The sequence below is a fragment of the Mobula birostris genome, chromosome 23 (genome assembly GCF_030028105.1).
Source record: "Mobula birostris isolate sMobBir1 chromosome 23, sMobBir1.hap1, whole genome shotgun sequence".
Taxonomy (NCBI): Eukaryota; Metazoa; Chordata; class Chondrichthyes; order Myliobatiformes; family Myliobatidae; genus Mobula; species Mobula birostris.
Genome location: NC_092392.1, coordinates 59,347,851 through 59,363,929, shown reverse-complemented (window position 1 = coordinate 59,363,929; position 16,079 = coordinate 59,347,851). Strand labels below are relative to the sequence as shown.

The following is a 16,079-nucleotide window of genomic DNA, read 5'->3' as shown; positions in this document are numbered from 1 at the left end:
GGGAGTGCTGCTGCCTCACACTCTGGCAGCCTGGGTAAAATCCTTACCTCTGGCGCGGTCAGTGTGGAGTTGGCCAGTTTTCCCTGTGACTGCCTGCAGTGCCTCCAGGTGCTCTGGTTTCCTCCTACATTTCGGGCAGCAGGGTAGAGTATCAGTTAGCATAATGCTACTACAGTGCCAGCGGTCTGGGTTCGTTTCTCGCGGCTGTCCGTAAGCAGTTTCTATGCTCTCCCCGTTACTACGTGGGTTTCCTCCAGGTGCCCTGGTTTCCTCCCATAGTTCAGAGACGTGTGTGGGTTAGTTGGTCAAATGGCCACATGGTTGTAATTGGATAGTGCTGGCTCATTGGGCCACAAGGGCCCGTTTGTATGCTAAATAAATAAACAAACAAACAAATAAATAAATAGTTAAATCAATCAATCAATCTCAAAGAAGCGTAGCTGTCATGTTAATTGGCTGCTGGAAGTTATCCCTAGTGCACATAAAAGCTAAGAGAATTGAAGGGGAGCAGATGCACATGCCAGAGATGGTGAATTGCAGGGAAACAAGAGAGGAGAGAATGGTACAGAAGAGATTGCCCTCTGGGAGCTAGAGAGAATGCAATGGTTGAATGAACTCTGTCTGTATTGTAAACTGTTTTAACTGGCTGGAGAGCCATCCGTGATTGGTCTAGCTCAAGGAACGGGTGCTGGAGGCAGGAAGGGGTTGCTGGTTAAACCTGTTCAGTGCAGACTTCCTCATGTCTTTTAAACTTTATTGACATAGGCAGCAGAGCAAAATGGAAAGAGTTCCAGATATCATTATAACCCAGGTAGGTCACAGAACAACATTTTAAAATGTTACTCGTATTTATGTGACATTTGCCTCTCTACGTTAGTTGAATATTTCAGTCTTATAAATGTTTCAAAAAGGAAGTGTAACTGGCATGTTGTTAAACTGATAGAAGTTTTAAACTTCCTATTTTCAAACTTTAAGCTGTGTAGCCTGTTCATTATATCTAGAATGACAATACTGAACTGTAAAGCTTTGTCACTGTTGCAACCATTGCAGATTATCTGCTAAGGGAATAATTAGGGAGAGATTCTTGGAGAAGGAAGGGCAGCAGATGAAATAATTTATGGGCACTGACCAGATATTGTCAATCCCAATGGATCTTACCTTCACAGCTGGAGAAAGGGCTTGCCGGCTTTTCAACCACTCAGGTCGTTTCTGGCCTCTCAGTTGTGCAGGCATCTCTCACAGGACTTACTGGACTTAGAGCAATCTGCATAGTTCCTGCAGCCTCTGTCAGCTCAGTGCATTCCAGTGTCACGGGCTGTACGTCTTTGTTGGCATCTATTACCTCAGATTTCTGTCGGCACTCCTTGGAGTCACACATCACTTGCTGAACCTTCTGTTTGTGCTCATGCCTCCTTGCCTACTTTATGTACCTTCCATTGAAGGAGCTGGTTAAATGAGTTGATGGCTGGACTACAACTTCAATCCCAGCAAAAATAATTCTCTACCATATCCATTATCTTTTAGAACTTACTTTGGGAAAAGCAAGTGTGCATTTTTGTATCTATGCAAATTGGTAAACAGATTAAGCCATTGGGCTTGTTGAAACAAGAACACATGACAGGCTGCATGAGCCAGGGTACGTGGAAAAATGTTATCCCTGTACTTGCATGAACTTGTTTTGCATTGCTCAGAGTCCAGGAGCTGGAGGGACAATCACGATGAGTATTTAGAACATAGAACATAGAACACTTACAGCACAGTACAGTTCCTTCAACCGATGATGTTGTGCCAGCCGTGTAACCTACAACCTAACCCTTCCCTCCTACACAGCTCTCCATTTTTCTGTCATCCATGTGCCTATCTAGGAGTTTCTTAAATGCCCTTATACTCACACCTCAAGGACCGCAGTCGTTCAAGAATCAGCTCACTGCCACTTCCTCAGCGATAACTAGAGATGGGCAATGAAATGCTGGCTCAGCCTGGGAGGCCCACACCTTCTGAATGGGAGCATCCAGCGCCAGAGTGCACAGCTCAGAATAGAAGGACGTCCCTTTAAAACAGAAATGAGGTGGAGTTTCTTCAGACAGAGGGTGGAGAACCTGTGGAATTCATCACTACAGATTGCTGTGGAGGCCATAACACTGGGTGTATTTAACGTGGAATTTAGATTAGATTAGATTATTGTCATTGTGCCGAGTACAGACACAAGGCCAATGAAATGCATTTAGCAGCTGACAAGAAATGCAAAGAATAGTGTCATTTACAAAATAACTGCGAATAAAAAGTAAGTGCTACAGCACACAAATATAAAAGTACTGAGACAGTACAATATGGGTGCAGTACTGCTTAGCGCTGTGATGTGAGGTTCAGCAGGGTCACAGCCTCAGGGAAGAAGCTCTTCCTGTGCCTGCTGGTGCAGGAGCGGGGACTCCTGTAATGCCTACCGGATGATAGGTTCTTGATTAGTAAGGACATCAAAGGTTACAGGGAGAGGACAGGAGAATGTGGTTGAGAGGGAAAAGAAATCATCTGTGATCGAAAGGGGGAGAATGGACAGACTAGCTTAATTCTTCTCCTATGTGTCATGGTCTTTTTGTCTTAAGTGGATGAGGGTTTCAGAGAGAAATAACTGAGGAACAGGGAAAGCTGATCATCAATTTCAGCCGCTGTGAAATCCAGCATTACTCTACGATTCTCTACATGATGCCAGTAAACACTGCAGCAACCTTGGCACACCACAGTGGCAGTAAGCAGTCTCACGTTACCCCACAGAAAGGCCACGTGCCCATTGGGCTGCCCTGGAATAGCATAGATGTGGAGCATTGATGACTGACCCATCACATTTGGCCATAGGACCAACACTTAAGCTTCAACATTTAAGATTCATGTTTATTTATCATGTGTACATCGAAACATGCAGTAAATTGTGTTGTTTTTATTAACAATTAACACGCCCAAAGGTGTGCTGGGCATGGTCCACAAGTGTTATCACACATTCCAACAACAACATGGTTTCAGCTGTACCAAGCCTTGGGTGCAGCAGGCCAGATCCTGTGGGTGAAATGTATGCCCCCTACCCCTCCTTTCCTGAGGTTTGGCAAGGCTGTAGTCTGGGGCTGGAGGGGTATCAGAGGGACGGAGACAGGATTGGGAGCAATGTTCCCTCTCTTCTTTTTACAGCTGCATGGGCCAACTATTGCTCTGAGCAGGAAAGTTTTACTTGACCTGAAAACTGTGCAGCTCTTTGGATGTTTTTTATTGTATACAGCATTGATGTTCAGAGGGCCGGCAGTTTATTAACAATGAGCCAACAACTGTTTATTGTTACAATTTGTAACAGTGTCATAACTTGAAACATTGACAATGTAATTACATTGAAACTCTAAAAATATTTCAAAGTAAAGGTTGTGGTACATTTATTATTTAGAAAATTTATGGATTCTATTCATTAGCACATAATCAATTACAAGGTATTTCACAATTATATTAACATAGATTTTAAAATTAAATTAGCATAAATTCAAAATGATATTAATATTTTATAAAAGAAAACTCCAGCTGCGTGGCAACAAAGGCTATGTGCATGGGAGCATTTCAGCTACTGTGTGGCCACGCACCCACACAGCTTAGAGGGAACAGTGATTGGGAGCTGGGGGGGGGGAATCTTGGGAATTGATTGGCCCAGGAGTCAGAGGTTAGTAGAGAACTGGGATGAGGGTATGGGGAGGTTATCAGCAGATCTGGGAGGCGAATTCGTGAGCTTGGTGATAAGTGGTGAGATTCGAGGGAATCCCAGGATCGGATTGGGGTGGTTGACGTGGAGGTGGGAGCATTGAGGTGGATCATTTCATTGCTGGTGGCTAAGCCATAGGTTGTACTTCTCCAGCAATCCTCCTGGCCCAGTGCTGTGGTGTGGGGAACTGGGTCGCCCAGCAGTGCTCCATCACAACAATCACAGGTCAGGGGTCAAAATGTTCCCGAATCTGAGAAGTCCCAGAAATATTGTTTATTGCACTTCATTCTGAAAAATACGACTTTCAATTGTACGACACTGAAGGATGTTAGCCAAAGGAACTGAAGTGTCAGGCGTCTGATCTGTGTGTTGCTAATTGCTGTGGTCTAGTGTCAGCCGCAGCTGTAGAGCCTACCAGTACCAATAATACTGATAGTACAGTAAATAATGCTGCTGAGAGTAACCACCAGTTAGCACACTATCGCTAGTAAAACACCAAGGAAATCAGTGCTGGTATAATTTTGAATTCCATATCAAATTATTAAAACTAAATTTTAATGCCATTTTAATGGTTCTTTCCCTAAGGCAGATAATCCGATCAATCATTGCAGTTAGGCCATTTCCCCACCCCCGTCACTGATCTGCCCTATAAACGCTTTAAACCACTTTTTATAATGCTGTTTACATTGCAAACGCCTGCTGATATTTGTGTATTTATGCACATTTTATTCCACATCTGTGCTTTTTTATATAATTTTTTATTTGTTATTATTGTTGGATGTTGTTGCATGTCATGTCCTGACTAACGCGCCACAGCAAATTGTTGATACATGTAAATGTAAATGGTGAATAGTACTGGTCCCTGATCCTTGATCCTCAGCCCAGCTTGTCTGGCATGAGAGCGATACAGCACAAGGTATTCTCTGCCACAGATGATTGGTAATGGTGTTCTCCATTGCAGTTATTGATGAGAGGGTTATCCAGAGTGTGTATGAGCATAATCTGCATTTATGGGGACCCTGGTGCATCACTGTAATTTTTGTGGCAGTGCACAGAACACAAGCCATGGTAAGCACTATCACACAACTGTACCAACACAATGAAATACTCTGATATTAGTGAATGTTATGGAGCTCTCTGACGCCGTGACTCTGCTTGTTGGTGCTGACTAATGTGAACAAACGCATTCAATTCAGCGCTGGAGTTTCTCCCTAAACCTTTTTACCTCATCGTCTCTCCTCTATCAAGACATGGCCTTTGCCTCAGCTTTTAGCTGCCTTTTCTAATTTCCCTGCGTTGGCTCGACTGATTCCGATTCAGGTTGAGATTCAGATTTATTTATCACATGTACATCGAAACATACAGTGAAATGCACCGTTTGTGTTAACAACCAACACAACCATAGGACATGCTGGGGGCAATCCACAGGTGTCACCACACGTTCCAGTGCCAACGTAGCGTGCCCTCCATGCTTGAAAGAACAACGCAGGACACAATAAAACAGAAGACAACAAGCAACAAAAAAAACAACAGCCAAACAAGCCCCTTTCCTCCCCCCCCCCCCGCCCTCACACACAGACAGTTCTCCATCTCCAGAACAGGCCTGCTGCCCCCCAGTCTTCAGGCTTATGACATTGGGCTTCAACTTCCCAACTTCTGATCAACCCCCAGACTAGCCAGTGAGGGGACCCCAGACTCCAGGCTCGAACTCTCTTGCCTGATTTCACGGCTGTGGTGTTTTGTTGCATTAAAAGAATTGCATAAGTTTAAGGAAGTCCTGATTTCTGGCCAATTTCTGACTCAAATTTCTTGAGTTCCAACTAGTGTAAGTGGTTATCACGGGCTGAGTTAATGGTTGTGGGATTGTGCAAATATTTTTGTTAGTTACATTTAGAAGAAAGATATGATAGGGTTGAAATTAGTCCAGACTTTGTCATAAATTTGACAGAGTTTTAGCAGAGACAGTCTTATGGTGTCTTGAAGGTTTGGTCCAAAATTTTGCTGAAGTTGAAGCAGGGGATTCCCTTGGAAAAAGAAATCACACTGTTTCAACATTGCACTATATGTATTCCCACAGCAGTGAGAAAGCAAAAGGTTAAACCTCTGTGGTTAACCAAGTCATCTCAGAAATGCCAACAGGCATATCATTTTTAGTTGTTGGGATCCGGACTTCACCAGCAAGACCATCATTTATCACTTATCGCTGTTATCACTTATTGCCTGACATGACACATAACAAACAAATAATTTTGGGGTGGAGGAGCTCGTGGTGAGTCATTAATCACAGAGTAAATTGGTTTATTATAGTTGCGTGTATTGAAGTACAGTGAAAAGCTTTGTTTTGCAAACTGTCCATACAGATCATTTGATGACCTCAGAGTGCTGGGGTGTCCAGTATTCAGAATCAGGTTTATTATAACTGACTCATCTCATGAAGTTTGTTGTTTTGCTGCAGCAATACATAAAATATGTATAAATTACATTAAGAGATATATACAGTGGATTCTGATTAATTGGGACACATTGGGACTATTACATTTTGGCCCAGTTTAGTGACTACCCCAAACAGTCGAATTTTCATGGAAATACTGTAGTTAAGAGGTATAAAAAGGACAAACCACCATTTAACTGAGTAATAATTTATGTATTTAAATGAAATACAGAACAAATGAGAACACTACCAATGCTACTACAGTACTATAAACTATGTAATAGATCCTTATGCAAGTTATCAACAGAGGAATTCATCCATCACCTTCTTTTGATTGGCTGCAAACAAACAAAATCAATGCAGACACCTAGTGCAGATAAGGGACTGCCTTTCTCAAAAAGTCGCAATAAAAAACAAAAATCGCTGCTTTTGAATCGGTATCCCTCAGCGCAAATAGATAACGTAACACAAGCACACACAACCGACTCTTTTTAAAAACTGTTCACCCCATAGTGTCTAATGACCACACAAGTGCACATGACTGATTCGAGTTAGAAAGTGTTTGACATATGTCCCCTGTCTCAATTAAGTGGCTTAGTGTCAGTACTTTCTCAATTAGTTTTGTTCTTTAAGAGTTGTCCCAAATAAGCAGCTTCCCCTGATGAACTGATGGCTCAGTTAACTGGAGTCCATTGTAAATGGTACAAATTAGAAAAGTAGTGCAAACAGAGACGGAAACTGGTGAGGTAGTGTTCATGGAGTCATTGGCCATTCAGAAGGCTGGTGGCTGAATAGAGGAAGCTGTCCCTGAAATACTGAGTACCTGCGGGCACCTGTATGTCCTCCCTGATGGACGCAGAGAAGAGAACTTGCCCTGAGTGGTAGGGGTCGTTAATAATGAAGGACATCTTTTTGAGGCATTGCCTTTTGAAGATGTCCTTGAGGATGGGGAAGCCATTGCCCATGATGGGGCTGGCTATCTGCAGCTTTTTCTAGTCCTTTGCCTTGGCCCCTCCGTACGAGAAGGTGATGGTAGTGCAAGTGAAAAGGAAAAAGCAGATTGCAGAATAGTGTTACAGTTGCAGGGAAAATGCAGGGCAACTACACAGTAAGGTGCAAGGTCATGACATTAGATTGTGAGGTCAAACATCCATCTTATTGTGCTAGGAAACTGTTCAATAATCCTATAACACAGAGATAGAAGTTGTCCCTGAGCCTTGAGCCTTCAGACTTTATAATTTTTTCCTGACGGGAGGGGGAGGAAGAGAGAATGTCTGGGGTGGGTGGGCTCTTTGATCATGTTGGACAAAATAGCATATTTGAATGGTGCCCATTCACTCCCTCCACTGCACCTGCGCCTGGCTGCAGTCTGCTCCATTGACGAGATCCACAACAGACACATGACAGCCTCCTCTCAGACCTGTCCCCTCAGCTACCAACAACAAGGGCAGTAGGCGCAACCTGCTACAAGGTCCAAATCACATAGCAGCTGGGCTTGAAAGTGCATCTCTGTTCTTCCATCACCACTGGATCCAAATCCTGTGGCTGCCTCCCTATAACTCTGTGCATGCAACCGTGGCTCGGTATCACCATCTCTAAGCTGTTTGGGGTTGGACAATATACGTATACGGGTTTTAGCTGTGATGCGCAGGTCCGAGAATGTATGAAAGCGAATTTGACTCCCACAGTTAATTGTTTCAAAGCAATTTAGTGAAAATACTTTCTAAATTTATGTGCTACCGCTTCAGTTTACCTTGGAATCAACACCAAGCGGTTTGTTTGGCTGCTGCTGAATGGAGCACCTGAGGTCAAACAGCAATTACAGTGTTGAGTGTCTCCGGTTGATTCAAATTCAGCAGCTACATTTAGCAAAAACTCACTGAGAGCTCAGGAAGCACTACTTCTCAATGTAACATAGAACATAGAACAACACAGTACAATGATTTTAGGTCCACAATGTTTTGCCGACCTTTTCACCCACGCTAAGTCAGTCTAATCCTTCCCTCCTACATAACCCTCCATTTTTCTATCTTGTAACATAATTCTGACTGTGTGATAGGTTTTCTAGAGCTGTGCTATTCTAGACCAGAAACTAATAATGCTGAATCTTACTTCAGGAGATTGGCTGTGCCTGATTCAATCCAAATTGGCTGATTCTCATTCGGTGCTTAACGCCTGTGGGGTGAGTCCGTAACATCACGGGTCACCGGAGTGAGCCCGTTATGTCACGGGTCACCGGGGTGAGCCCATTATGTCACAGGTCACGGGGTGAGCCAGTAACGTCACGGGTCATGCGGGTGAGCCAGTAACGTCATGGGTCACGGGGGTGAGCCCATAACGTCACGGGTCACTGCTCCACTGAGTCACTTGATGTATGTTCTCCTTGTGGGACGTGGACGTCAGCAGTAAGACCAGTGTTTATTGCCTGAGCCCAGTGACCCTGACAGGATGTGGGGAGCCACCTTCTACAACTGCTGTGCTGCTCCCGTGACAGCAATTTGATGCAATCAGTCAGCAGCCTGGGCCACGTAGACGCTAGGTATTATTACAAACACTATTTGTTGTTTTTTTGTACTTCCGCAGTTTGCCTTCTTTTGCACATTCATTGTTTGTGCCTATTTTATCACTGGTTTTATTGTTTTTCTTTGTTCTACTGTGAGTGCCTGCAAGAAAATAAATCTTAGGGTAGTATGTGGTGACGTACTTCGATAATATTTTTCCTTTGAACTTTGAGTAATGGTAGCCGGTCACTCTTTCACTTGCTTTATTAGAAGCTGCAGTCTTCATTTACATGCTATGCAGTTGAATTTCAAGATCTCTGCTCTTCACCTGTAAACTACAAACCGAGCACTTCACACAGATAGTGACTCAGTGGGTGAAAACTCTGGAGCTTAGAAACTGGGGCGCGAGGTTTTCTACCATGTCTGATTTCAATTGATACTTGCAGCTTGGATTGCAAAATGTACTGCTTCTGTTCTAAGATTCACTGTGCTCTCAGCTAAGTGTGCAGGCGGCAAGTAGCGTGAATTGCACACATGGTCGGCTGCGACGAGACGAGAATGGTTTGGACCCAACTGCTAGACTATCCGAGACTAGAACCGAGACACGAGTCGAGACTGAAATGAAGGCAGGGTTCTAAACTAGACACTAGACTAGAATCCAAAGTTGAGCTGATGATGTCACTCATACAAAAGCTTCTTACCATTTCTCAGTACATGTGACAGTAACACCAGCACCAAGTTATTGTTGACTGGCGATGGTGGTAGTTCCCACCTACAACCCTACTCTCTTCATTCTCTTCAGTCTCTTTCTGTTTGCAGTACCTCAGCCCATCGTTTCCAGCACAGCCCCCACCATCCCCGACCCCAGCTCCCCCGAGACACCATCACACCATCCCTTCATCTTCCCCATTGAGCTCTGCAATGAGATCACCTCTCATTCCTCTAAACTCTAGGGTGTAGGCTTAATCGTTCCACGTAGCACAAACTCTACATGCCAGGAAACAATCTAGTGAAACTTCACTGCTCTCCCTCTGTCACAAGCATGTTCAGACACCAGACATAGAGTACAGAACATAGAAAATAGAACAGAACACAGAGTACAGGCTCTTCAGCCCATGATGTTGTGCTGACCCTTTAATCTACTCCAAGCACCCTGCCCACCTACACAGCCCTCCATTTTTCTAACATCCAGGTGCCTATCTAGGAGTTTCTTAAAAGTCCCCAATGTATCTGTTTCCCCCACCACTCCTGGCAATGTGTTCCATGCACTCACCACTTTCCCTATATAAAAAAGACTTATCTCTGTCTCATAAGGTGGTGGCTGGGAACGGACCCAAGTGCAAGACACAGACGCTGAAGTACTAAGGACAGGACTAGGATATAGGGTGAGGGCTAGGACATGGACACGAAAACCGGGAACTCGGAACAGGACTGAAGAGAGCTAGGAGCCAGGGCTTGGACGCTGAGCCAGAGACTGGACAAGGACCCAGAACCTGGGTCTTGCCTCTGGCTCGGACCCCAGAACTAAACAAGGACATGACTTGGTTGGCAGGCAAGACGAGGCTGGAGTCTTCAGACTTGAGACGCTTGAGACCAGAGACTTGAGGCGAGGCCGGAGACCAGAGACGCGAGGCTAGGCTAGAGACCAGAGACGCGAGGCGAGGCCAGAGACCAGAGACGCGAGGCTAAGCTAGAGACCAGAGACGCGAGGCTAGGCTAGAGACCAGAGACGCGAGGTTAGGCTGGAGACCAGAGACGCGAGGCTAGGCTGGAGACCAGAGACGCAAGGCTAGGCTGGAGACCAGAGACGCGAGGCAAGGCTGGAGACCAGAGACTTGAGGCAAGGCTTGGGGTCTTGAAGCTCCTCCTGGGCAGGACGTGGATCTCCACCCGACCGAGGCAAGGGACAGGAAGGGACAGAACCCATTGCAGGGTAACGGCAATCCGGCCTGGCTTACCCAACGGAGGCAAGGGACAGAACCAACCGCAGGGTAATGGCAATCTGGCCTGACTTACCCGACGGAGGCAAGGGACAGGAAGGGAGCTAGGTACAGGGTAGCTCCAAGACAAGACTTCAGGCGAGATGAAGTGAGAGTTACCAGCAAGACAAGGCAAGGCTTCAGGCAAGGAAACAGAAGGCAGGGGAAGGGATACAAGGAGTAAGGACAAGAACATCCAGCGGCTACGCCCTGATCTCTGGAGGTATTTATGCAGCCAGCCCTAACGAGCATCAGCTGCCTCAATTAGTGCTCAACAGGAACAGAAACAGGGTAGACAGGAAAACCTGGAGCAAGGGTTGATGGACCGGACCGTGAACTGGAATGCGGACTTCATGGACCGGACCATGATACTCTGACATCCTCCCCTACAATTTACTCCACTCACCTTAAAATTATTCCCTCTCATTTTAGCCATTTCCACCCTGGGAAAGTGTCTCCGGCTATCCACCCAGTCTGTGACTCCTATCATCTTGTACACCTCCTATAAGTCACTTGTCATCCTCTTTTGCTCCAGAGAGAAAAGACCTAGCTCACTCAACCTATCCTTATAAGACTTGCTCTCTAATCCAGGCAACACGCTGGTAAATCTCCTCTGCATCCTCTCTAAAGCTTCCACATCTTTCCTATAATGAGCCAGAACTGAACAGAATAATCCAGGTGTGGTCTAACCAGGGTTTTACAAAATTGCAACTCTACCTCATGGCTCTTGAACTCAGCCCCCTCGACCAGTGAAGATCAACACACCACACGCCTTCTGAACAACTCTATCAACTTGTGCAGCAGCTTTGAGGGATCCATGGCCATGAACACCTCTGTTCCTCCACACTGCTAAGAATCCTACCATTAACCCTGTGTTCTGCTTTCAAATTTTACCTTCCAAAATGAATCACTTCTTGCTTTTTCAGGTTGAACCCCATCTGCAACATGTTCACGATATTCCATGTGGGATCTCACCAGAGCCCTACAGCATATAACTGGATTGATGCGTCATTATTCTTGGACAGTGCAGATGAAGGGTCTCAATTCAAAGCATTCTGTTCAATTGCACAGGATTAAAGGGTCTTGGATATGAGGAGATTGTTGGGCAGAGGTTCAACCTGAAATACTCAAACCCTAAAAGGCCCTTTCACTCTACGCATTTGAAATGACATGTACAGTAACCCTGAGCTGGCAAAGAGATAAGATCTGTTTGCAGGATTCACATGAGCTCAATGTTCTACAAGAGTCCAGAAGATTTCATGGGCTTGGATATGCAATTTAGTGTTAGAACATGGGACAGCAATGGGTCCTTTCTCCCGCCACGTGCATGATCTCAATTTAACTAATCGCATCTGCCTGTACGTGGTCTACATTGTTTATGTGCTTGTCATAATTGGTCTTAAACATTGCTATTATATCTGCTTCTGGGAGTGAAGGTGGAGGTGTATACAGTGTGAAATTGGAGAGTGAGGGAGGGAGAGAGATGGGGGGAGCAAGGGGGAGAGAGGGAGATGGGGAGAGTGAGGGAGGGAGAGAGAGAGAGAGAGGGAGAGAGAGACACACACACACAAAAAGGAAGTAAGCTCATCAGGACATCAAGCCCACGCCAGTCATCAACAACACATTTTCACAAATTCCATGTTAATACCAATATATTCTGCCCATATGGCCATGATTTTCACCCCTCCCCCGACACTCTACCACTCACCTGCACATTAGGGACAAATTACAATGGCCAGTCCACGCATCTTTGAAATGTGAGAGGAAACTTGTGCACATGGAGGGAGCCCATGTGGTTACAGGGAGGCCATGCAAACTCCACGCAGGCAGCACAGGATGTCAGGGTTGAGCACACGTCTCGGTGCTCTAAAGCAGTGGCTGCACTGCTGTATCACTCCTGATTCAGCACTCAGCACTTGCCCTCAGTGGGAGCAGATCACAGGCCGGTCTCCAAGCCTGATCGTACTGTAGTGTGCAGTGGGTCCAGATATTTGTTAACTTTGAATAGGAAGCTTCTCTTGACAGCCAGCTTCTCATACAATGCACACACACCCCTCCAATTCCAGCACCCTCCCCGACTCATCCTGCATATCCCAGCTACACCTTCCATTGTCCTTTAGTACGTGGACACCTTGTTGGTTCCCTCACTTGAGTGCTAATGTTCTCTGATTAACATTTACTCTCTTGTGTTGGGAGCAGCCTGCTGAGTGGTGAGAAGCCTGCCTTTGGATAGGTTTGTCTGTTTTCCTATAATTAATAAAAACAGAGAGTGCTGTAAATACTCAACAGGTCAGGCAACGTCTATGGGAAAAGAAACAGAGTTAACAGAGACAATAAGACATAGGAGCAGAATTTGGCCCATCAAGTCTGCTCTACTATTCCATCATGGCCGATTTTAATTCTGATCTGAAACCTCATCTGTTTCTCTCACCACAGATGCCGCCGGGTCTGTTATTTATTTCCAGGAGATTTCATTTTTATTTCAGATTTAGTGTAATTTTTTGGTTTTCTTTCCTCATACTGTTTCTCGGTCTCTTAATCAGTGAATCCCTGATGTCCAGCAGGCCCACAGTCTCAGAAATCTATAGTTCACTGCAACCTGTGCATAGGGATCAGGCAGGACAGACTGGACGGCTCATCTACTCAGGCTATATGGGTGGAACTGAGGAATAAGAAAGGAATCACCACGTTAATGAGATCTTATTATAGAACACCCAGTGGGATTTAGAGGAGCAAATTTATAGAGAGCGCACACTGCTGCAAGAAACATCGGGTTGTGATAGTGGGTGATTTTAACTTCCCACCTATCGATGTTGAAGCTGTACAAAATGTTGGTGAGGCATAATTTGTAGTGTTATGTGTAGTTTGGGTCACCTACCTACAGGGAAGATATCAATGCAATTGAAAGAGTGCAGAGAAAATTTACAAGGATATTGCTGGGGAATGAGAAGCTGAGTTGAATAGGTTAGGACTTTTTCGCTAGAGCTTAGGAGAATGAGGGGAGAGGAGATAGAGGTATTACAAAATTATGAGGGGCATAGATAAGGGTAAATACAAGCTGGCCTTTTCCACTGAGGTTGAGTGAGACTAGAACTAGAGGTCATGGATTAAGAGTGAGAGGTGGGATATTTAAGGGGAAACACGAGGGGGATCTTTTTCACACAGAGGGGAGTGAGAGTGTGGACTGAGTTGTCAGCAGAAATGCAGGTTCAATTTCAACACTTAATAGTAGTTGGCTGAAGGGCCTGTTTCTGTGCTTTAGTGCTCTATGACTATGACTTTAAGTACAGCCTTTGAAGATGTGTTCTGTTGACATAACAAACTCCCGGCAATATGTCCTGGACAGCCATTATCCTCGCCAATGCTACTCATCACAGTACTAGTAAATGCAAACTGGACAGTGTTTAATCACTTAACCAAACGCCAGCCTTTATGGCCAGGAATAATGCTATTTGCGAGAAATTATGCTGTACATATTACGTGCTGTAAATCTTAATTTACAGCAATGACTACACTTCAAGAGTTCTTACTCATCTGTGAAGCAGCTGAAAAGTTCTGTATAAAGACTTATCTTTAACTCCTTGATATGTGAGGAAGACTGAGCCCGCAGAGTGAACATGTAGCAGCTGGTGTACAAGATGAGAAGAGGACAGCCTGAGTCTTTTTCTCAGAACAGAAATAGCTCATACAAGGGGGCAAAATTTTAAGGTGATTGGAGGAAAGTATAGGAATAATGTCAGAGGTAATTTTTGTTTACTCAGAATGGTGGATAAGGGCACTTAAGAAACTCTTACATAGGTACATAGATGATAGAAAAGTAGAAGACTGCACAAAGGAAGGGTTAAAATGGTTTTAGAATAGGTTAAAATGTTGCCATCAAATTGTGGGCGGGAACATTATGTTGTAATTTTCTATGTTCTTGGCCACTCCAGGAATCAAAGGACATGAAGATAGGCTTGGAAAATGTTGTTGTGGATCATAGACCTGGTATTAATGAATGGAGGAAGGGCTGTATGTGTCTCTTAAATCTCTCATGATCTCTGGCTAAAGACAAGTGGGAAAGATAATATCAATTGCAATATCACGTATAGCTCTGCCTAAGTAGTCTGCAGTTCCTTCTTATCACCCTGCCACCTCACGGCCTCACTTCCCGCACTGACTTTCCTTAAAGCTTTGGTCATCTGCTCCATTATCTTCAAATGTGGCTCATGTCAATTTTTTTATTGCTTCATAATAGTCCAGTAAAGTGCCTGGGACATTAATGCCACATTAAATAAGGTATTTTCATGATGAGGTTCTACTGAGGGAATTTGAACAGCTAGTGACTAAATGAAAACACTGAACGAGAAAGATAGCACCCTCCGGATTGATATCTGTGCAAAGGGTTAATATGATCACCAAGCTGAATTTGTTGTTGCTTGGCGGGCGGTGGGTGCCAATGCTTTCTGCTGAAATGGGTGGGGGGGGGAGGTTTTCTACTGATTGTACATGGGAGGGTGAGGGGGACCTTTGGGGTTTTAATGTTTTTCTGTTGTTCATTCTTTTGGGGATCTTCTGTTTATCATGTATGTCTGCGAAGGCAAGTATTTCAGGTTGTTTATGCATTCTCTGATAATAAATGGAACCATTTGGCTCAAAGATGGTTGTGGGAGAAGTGGGTTTGAATGTGTGGGACGTTGGACACTAGTATTGGGGATGGAGGGAGCTGCTCCAATGGGACATGCTCCACTTGAACCATGATGGGACCAGGGTCCTAACGAGTTGCATAATGATGACTTTGGATAGGGCTTTAAGCCAAAGTGTAGAGGCGGGCATTGGTTCAACGGACTGGAAAAGTATGGATTAAGTAAAAGGGAGGTTACTGAAGTCTCCAGAATATGATTGCTTAGGCAAAAACCTTCCCTGACAAATCTTGGAACTCTTTGAAGAAACAAGAAGCAGTGTAGACAAGGGAGCGTCAATGGATGTTTTTCACTTGGATTCTCAGAGGGCCTTTCACAAGGTGCCGCGCATGAAGTTGCGAAACAAAGTCAGAGCCCAGAGTACTTCAGGAAAGAGACCAGCGAGGACAGAAGATTGGCTGACTGGCAGAAGGCAAAGAATGGGAATCAGGAGGTCTTCCCTGGTTGGGTGCTGGTGACTAATGGTGTTCTGCAGAGGCTGACATTGGGACTTCTTTTCCTGTTATATGGCAATGAAATTGATGGCTTTGCAGTTGGATAAGTTTGCAGATGATACAAAGATAGGGAGAGGGGCAGACTAGTGTTGAGGAAGCAGGAGCATTGGACAGATTGGGAGAATGGGCAAAGAAGTGGCAGATGGGATACAGTGTAGCAAAGTATATGGCCGTTCACTTTGGTAGAAGGAATAAAAGCATAGATAATTTTCTAAATAGGGAGAAAATTCAGAAATAGGAGGTGCAAAGGGACTTGGGG

At 44.8% G+C, this 16,079-nt stretch overlaps 1 protein-coding gene across 4 annotated transcripts in view; it reads left to right on the top strand.

The window, feature by feature from the left end:
* The first annotated feature begins 732 nt into the window (after positions 1–732).
* The window catches only part of tmcc3 (transmembrane and coiled-coil domain family 3), a 146,941-nt gene continuing 131,594 nt past the window's right edge, over positions 733–16,079 (top strand). For 3 of the 4 annotated variants that reach the window (XR_011882942.1, XM_072241330.1, XM_072241328.1), the window contains exon 1: positions 733–811. The gene's annotated coding sequence lies outside the window, so the exon portion shown is untranslated. The remainder of the gene's footprint in view (positions 812–16,079) is intronic. The other variant, XM_072241331.1, reaches the window with a different exon arrangement.